This window comes from Perognathus longimembris, chromosome 23 (genome assembly GCF_023159225.1).
Source record: "Perognathus longimembris pacificus isolate PPM17 chromosome 23, ASM2315922v1, whole genome shotgun sequence".
Taxonomy (NCBI): Eukaryota; Metazoa; Chordata; class Mammalia; order Rodentia; family Heteromyidae; genus Perognathus; species Perognathus longimembris.
The window spans coordinates 23,064,145-23,071,650 of NC_063183.1; the positions used below are offsets into that span (position 1 = coordinate 23,064,145).

At 45.8% G+C, this 7,506-nt stretch overlaps 1 protein-coding gene across 2 annotated transcripts in view; it reads right to left on the bottom strand.

The window, feature by feature from the left end:
• The window catches only part of Rnf111 (ring finger protein 111), a 66,415-nt gene extending 63,761 nt beyond the window's left edge, over positions 1 to 2,654 (bottom strand). For both annotated transcript variants that reach the window (XM_048331806.1, XM_048331792.1), the window contains exon 1: positions 2,418 to 2,654. The gene's annotated coding sequence lies outside the window, so the exon portion shown is untranslated. The remainder of the gene's footprint in view (positions 1 to 2,417) is intronic.
• Positions 2,655 to 7,506: the final 4,852 nt, after the last annotated feature.

Below are 7,506 nucleotides of genomic sequence, written 5' to 3' on the forward strand. Positions count from 1 at the left end.
CAAACAAGCATAATTTTGTACTTTTGCTGAATAATAAGTTACAGGTCTTTGAAAGAAAAAAAATATAGCATTAGCATTAACACTGAAGCCCCTCCGTGAAATAAAAAGTAACATCCTAAGAGCTTCACTCTGGGGGGAGGGGGAATGAGGGAGGAGGTAACAAACAGTACAAGAAATGTATCCAATGCCTAACATATGAAACTGTAACCTCTCTGTACATCAGTTTGACAATAGAATTTAAAAAAAAAGAGTTTCACTCTGAGTTTCCTATTCCCCGTTTCTTATTGAAAATATAAACATCTACCTAGGAGAAGCTGGTAAATGACCCTTCATTGCTCTATACAAGTGAATTGCTGATCTCGCCATCTATGCATCAGCAGAGCTATGTCTCAATTATCTGTAGAATTGGAGTACCAAACTGAATTGAACCCCAGAGGCAGAACCTCTGCCAGAATGCATTTTTCACCGAAACTAAACTTTTTAATGAGATTATTTTGCTTATACCTCTCTTCAAAAACTGACTCTAAGCCAGGTGCCGGTGGCTCACACCTGTAATCCTAGCTACTCAGGAGGTTGAGCTCTGAGGATCAGGATCTTATTAAGCCAGGCAGGGCAGGAAAAGTCGGGGAGATTCTTATCTCCAATTAACTACCACAAAACATGTGGAAATGGCCCTGTGGCTCTAAGTGATACCACACTAGCATGGAGTGAAAAAGCTCAGGGACAGTACGCAGGTGCGGGGTTCAAGCCCCACAATCCAAAAAAAAAAAAAAAAGCTTCCTCTAAGCCTGGGTGCAATGGTATGAATCTGTAGTCCCGGCCTCCCCCGAGGCAGAGGCAAGGATCATTTGAACTCCAGAGTTCCAGGCCAGCAGGGTCAACATAGTGCTAACCCACTTCTAAACAAAAACAAGAGCATCTAAACAAAAAAAAAAGTGACTAAAACAGACATTAACCAATGGGAAAAAAAAAAAGTGGAAGGACATTGCACTCCTGTAAATGAAAGAAAGGCCTTCTAATTTTTGCTACAATATTATTCGAATTCTTAAAATACTAGTGAGCCTCTTTAGATGACAAGCAAATGAGCAAGAGAACAATGACAAAGTCATTTGCCCAAAGTCAAATGGCAAGAGAAGTTTTGTGTTGTTTTGTTTTTAAGTAAAAACTCTAAAGTTTAAAAGCAATTTAAGCTTCTCTGGAGCAAATGGGCCTTCTTTCCATTCTCAAAAACATCACTAAGGACTATTGTTTAACATAGAAACATTGTTTCTATTGTCACTAATACTTTATTAAAAAGCACAGTAACAAAATATCAAAATGGTCACTCACAGTGAAGTAAACTCAGTACGGAAACATCTAAAAAATCCCATAACTTCCACAAACACACACATACAAACACTGAGAAAAGGAAATGAAACCTCGGCTTTTTCCAAGTCTTTTTCTTTTTTCTTTTTTAAGCTGAAGAGGGTCCCTAAAACAAGATTAAAGTTTGGACTAAAAGCTGTAAGAAATATGATGAAGTCTATGTCAACTGGCCCGTCACTGCCCCACTGGGTTCTCAATTAACACTGCGAATAAATCAATCAGGAAAAAGCTCACAACAACACAAAGGGTGACTACCTACCCCACCCCACCCCCACCCCCACCCCGCTACCAACACCAACAAATTAAATGAAGGCCCTATACTTTCTGGTTATTTTGAAACCGTGAAAACTTAAACACTGGCGCTAAGAACTAGCTGTCAAGATTCTCCCAGAACCTGAGAAGCGGGGCACGACCCTCTTATTTCTACACTACAACCGGACACCTATTTTCCCCTCTCCGGCACAGGCTGGTGATAAATTATCTAGGCACCATAATGGGGGGCAACCAAGCTTCTCTTTTCTTAATGACTCGAGCCCAGGAGTCCGGTGCAGATGGGACGCGCGTCGGGGTTCCGGGCTGTTTGGAGGACTCGGTTTCCTTGATCGCAGGAAGAAAAGGTGACGGGCTCCCCGTGCACCGGGCTGACTTGGCGCCCTCCGGGTCGCGGGTCGCGGGTCCCGGGTGACCCACGACGTTCCATTGTCGGGTCGCGCTCCCACGCCTCGGCCCGGGTCCCCCCGGGCTCGGAGAGAGGCGGGCGGGGTGGGGGGAGGTCCCCTCCCTCCCTCCCTCTCTCTCTCTCCTTCCTCCCTTCCTCCCCCGCTCCCTGGAGGCTGTGGGTGTGTCAGCGACCCGACGCTCGGGCCCCAACACAATGAGAGCGTCCCCGGGACCCCCGCCGCACCCCCCCCCCACACGCGGCCGCCCCTCGCCCGCCCGCGCTGCCCCCCGCCCCGCGCGGCCGCTGCCCTTCCTCCCTCCCCGCCCCACCCTCCCCCGGAGCGCGCACGCGCGGCCCGGCGCTCCCCTCCCCCCCCCCGGTCCCCCCTCACCTCAATCATCAGCCGCCCCCTTTCCCGGGGTCCGGGGGTCGCTGACCCGGGAAGGAGATCGGGGAGGAGAGTTCGGGCGGGGGGGGTGGATAGGGGCGGGCGGGGCGGGCGTCGGAGCCGGCGGCCGGCGCCGCAGAGCCCGGCCTCACAGGCCCTCCAGTCACAGGACCGTCTGTCACCGCCACCGAACTGTACGTGCGGCGGCGCCGGGACACGGCCCGGATGACCCGGCCTGGGCTCCGAATGCCTGACTGGATCTACTGGGCCTTCCCTCTGCGAGGCCGGAGGCGTCTCAGTGCTGCGCACCCGGGACACCCCGTCACCATCGCCGCCGCCGCTGCCGCCGCCGCTGCCGCTCTTCTCGAGCCCCGGCTGCCGCCGCCGCCGCCGCCGCCGCCGCCGCCTAGCCAATCCCTCCCCTACGACGAGCACGACACTTGCGCCTTTACGACAGTCCGGAAAGCGAGACCGCCATAGCTTTACGCCTCCAGTAACAACTGGTGGCTTCTGCGCTTGCCCAGATCTTGGGGCTCTGGCCGCCCCGCCCCCTGATTCCCGGACAACCCCCCCCCCCCCCCACACACACACCCCTTTGTACTAGTTTTTCCATTCGGGCGTCGTTACAAAGCTCGTTTTATCTGATTTCCTTGGGTGATTATGCGCTTGATATTCAGGCATAATTCTGACTACATTTTGGTTATATATATTTTTTTTTCTGGGCTAAAAACTACAACTGCAGAACTATTGATTATACTTAGGGTACACTTAAAAAAAAAAATGTGCCTTTCACCACCCATTTTATCGAAACGCTAATAGGCTGATGATCACGACATTTCACTGTGAAGGTGAATTTGCTTCCGGAGTCGGGGGGAAAATAGATAACGCCAGGAAGCTTCTTCTTAAATTTTATTTTTGGAAATTCCGCAGATCACCCGCGGTTCCTGATCGGGACTGGGAGGGGGCGCGAGCGGGCTGGGGCTTCCGAGCCGCTCCGACCGTCTCTTTCTTTCCAAAGCCCGCGAGGTCGCTCTACAGCTGCCTGTTTGGTAGATCTCGGTCTCCTGTTTTGTAAAACATTGCATTGCCCACAAAGAGGGCTCTTCTGAGATCAAACGAGGCAGTTTATATAAATCTCCAAACATCAATTTGCCAATCCGGTGTTCGATAAATATCTCTTCCCCTCGCGTCGATTTTCCTTTCTCTTTTGCTAACTTGTGATCCTCAAATTATTTAGGGGGAAAAAAAAAGCATTTTAAAATTATAAACAAGGGGAACTGTTAAGAACATTGGACCAAGATTTACTTCAACCCTTTTTACTACCTCACTTAATGTAAAATTCCACCTGGACTCTAGCCCCGTGGTTTCAGCTTACCGCCTCAGGACTTCTCAAAACAGTACTTCCATCCCTACTTGTTTTTTTGTTTTTTGTTTTCTCTGAAAGTTTTGACCTGTTTGTCAAGAAGGCAGAGAGGCACTAGCATCTGGTTGCTGAACACTTGAAATGTGACTAGTACTGAAAATGTGTTTTAGGTGAAATATACGCACACATAAGTTTAAAAAAAAATTTGCAAATCTCCATCCTTACCCATGTTAATTGATGAGATCCTATTTTGAATGTATTAGGTTATTTATAGTTCGTGAGATTCCCACCTATCCCCATATCTGTAGTTATTTTGAGTTGTCATGACTCAGGAAGGATAAGACATCAATTGAGTAGAAGCCAAGTGTGCTGCTTAATGCCCTACATGCACAGAAGAGCCTCCATAACAAAAGATTCTCTGGTCCCAAATATTTGTGTTTTTTGTGTGTGTTTATATATGTAAGATGATGGGTTTGCCATGCCATGGCCTCATACATTCAAGACAAGTGCTCTATTGAGCTACATCCTCCGCCCCGTTCCAAAAATATCTGTTAGTGTTTAAAAAAAACACCCTAATTTAAATAAAGTACATAAAGTTCATTTCATCTAATTTTTTTAAATGTGGACACTAGAAAATGTGAAAGTATATTTTATATCCTACTGGGTATCCTATCTCTTCTACACTGCATTCAAAATAAATGAATAAATGTAGACTTCTATAATACTGGTTTGTCTTTAATGTCATATATTTTAATTATGTTTTTATTTTTGGTAAATAATTGTACAAAGAAGTTACAATTCACCATGTCAGTTTATGTGTATAGTGTGTAATTACTGATCTTCAAAGCCAGAATTTCCAAAGTGTTCATCTCTGTTAAAAATAAGAAAACGGGCTGGGAATATGGTTTAGTGGTAGAGTGCTCGCATGCATGAAGCCTTGGGTTCCATTTCTCTGTACCACATGTACAGAAAAAGTCGGTGGTGGCACTCTGGCTCAAGAGGTAGAGTGCTAACCTTGAGCAAAAAGAAGCCAGGGACAGTGCTCAGGCCCAGAATCCAAGCCCCAGAACTGGCAAAAACAAAATAAGAAAACATCCACTAAGTTTCTGGTCATTGAAAAGTCAAGTTGGGAGGGGTTGGAAGCATGGCTCAGTTGGTAGAGTGCCAGCCACTGAGCAGTGCACCAGATATTGAGTTTGGGTCCCAGGTTCAGAACAACAGAAAAAGCAAAGTTAAACTGGATAACCTCCAAAGTCTCAGCATTCAAACATTTTGTGGTTTTCGTGAGATTTAGTTAGATTTAAGAGAACCCTGTAAATAGGACAATCTCAAGTGTCATTTACATACTGGTTAATTTCTTACAAATCCAGAACAGGAAGTAAAGATGTTTCTATGCATTTGTATGAAATGATTCACAGATCATGCAAAGTTTTCCAAAACCATGAAAAGATTCACTAAACTACCTTAGTGTTAATTTAATTGTATTAAGTGACTGTGATTTTGGGTTACAGCAGTAGAGAAGGTACTTGGTTTAAAGCCAACTATTTGGTGGCTCACCTGTAATCCTAGCTACTCAGGAGGCTGAAATCTGGGGATTCAAATTTGAAGTCTACCTAGGGAATAAATTATCTCCAATTAACCAGCAAAAAAATAGAACTGGAGGTGTGGTTCCAATAGCAGAGTACAAGCCATGAGGGGGAAAAGTGCTAGGCTTAAAGCTTACAGAGTACATTTAAAAGACTAATATATTTGGGGACTATTTGAAAGCAAGGGTTGCTTGTTCATATGTTTATTTTAAGGTCTGGGAATGGAACACAGGGCCTAAGCACATGTCAGGCAAGTGCCCTACCACTAAGGTATATGCTCCAGTCTTATTTTTAAGTTTTTAGAGTCATTATTAATGTTTCAGCAGTCTGGAAAGATGAGAGATTTTTTAAACCAATCTCATTTATTTGAGAATTTAGTTGATTTTTTTAAACCATACAAGATTTATTGGTGAACATGATTAAGGTGATTAAGGAGATAAAGTGGGGTGTTATAGCCCAGTGAATGTGGGTGCCCACGAGTTCAAGGCTAACCACTTACCAGGAGGATTCACCATGTGGGATATATAAGATGCCACAGCACTCAAGGATGAAGTGCTTTTCAGCAACCAGGTCTCCCAACCCATCTGGCACTAAACTTGGTAAAGCCCTTCTTCTTTGAGATGTGGATCTTCTGATGACCTGCAAACATGAACTTGGCCTTGCTTAAGGCCTAGATCACTTGCTCTTTAACCCGCAGGTTGATGGGGATGGATGTGACTACTGGGCCAACAGGAACCCTTGCCTTGATGCCCCTAGACTTCCCAAAGGCACTTGCAAACGTGTTGGAGCCTGTCAGTCTCAGTACAGGACGGCATCTTGTTAATACAAAAGACATGGAAAGGTGCTGGGAATATGGCCTAGTGGCAAGAGTGCTTGCCTCCTACACATGAAGCTCTCGGTTCGATTCCCCAGCACCACATATATGGAAAACGGCCAGAAGGGGCGCTGTGGCTCAGGTGGCAGAGTGCTAGCCTTCAGCGGGAAGAAGCCAGGGACAGTGCTCAGGCCCCTGAGTCCAAGGCCCAGGACTGGCCAAAAAAAAAAAAAAAAGACATGGAAAGGATGGAGCTGCACTCAAATATGAAAGCCGTCTTTGCCACAACTATTTTTTTAACATATACTTTTTGGTACAAATATGGGCAGCCCTCAAGGACTACTGCGCGTAGTCATACTATGGGATACTGAGACCACAAAGTGGGAAATACACTATGGGACCACAAAGTGGGAACTCATCCACCTTTACTTGCTTCTGTTTCCCCATCAAACATGTGGATCTTGGCATCAGGGACTCTTCGAGAAGAGGGCGGAGCAGTGACCCATGGAGGAACCACAATCTTCATCTGCCTGCAGAAGGAAAAGCTTAGTTGACTTGGGGCTCGAACTCAGGGCCTTGGCACTGCCCTTGAGCTTTTTTTGTTCAAGGCTAGACCCCTACCACTTTGAGCCACAGTGCCACGTCTGGTTTTCTAGTGGTTGATTGGAAGTAAGAGTCTCACAGACTTTCCTGTCCAGGCTGGCTTTGACCCATAAGCCTCAGATCTCAGCCTCCTCTGAGTAGCTGGGATTATAGAAGTGAGCCACCACCTCCTGGCTGTTAGTTGACTTTCATCAGTTGTTTAATGTTGATGGTGTCCAAACTCTGAAACCTTATTTGAATTGTACAGGTAAATTATAACTTTTCAATTCTGAACCCTACTATCTAGTTTAGGATTGAGTTAAACTAGGGAATAGTGCCACCTACTGAAGCAAACTTATTTAAATATCTCAACATTAAATTGAGAGATTTTCCCCGAGATTTTTCCCCCCCTGGGGGAAAAAGGAAAAACACTTTTAAACACAATTAAGAGGATCTTCATACAGCAAATGCTCTTTTATTTAGCCAAATTTTCCCTCCCAGTGGGAGATAACAGACAGGTCACTAGTGTTTACCAGCCCCACCCAACACCACCCAGACAAAAGATAAAAGAATTAAAGAGATACTAGCTCGTTTACTTTGCAAGGTCACTTTCAAAGCCAGCATGGGCAGAAAAATCCCCCAAAGATTCTAATCTCTAATTGACCACTCAAAAACCAGAAGTAGAGCTGTGGCTCAAAGTGGCAGAGGGCTAGCCTTGAGCACAAAGAGCTCAGGGACAGAGCCCAA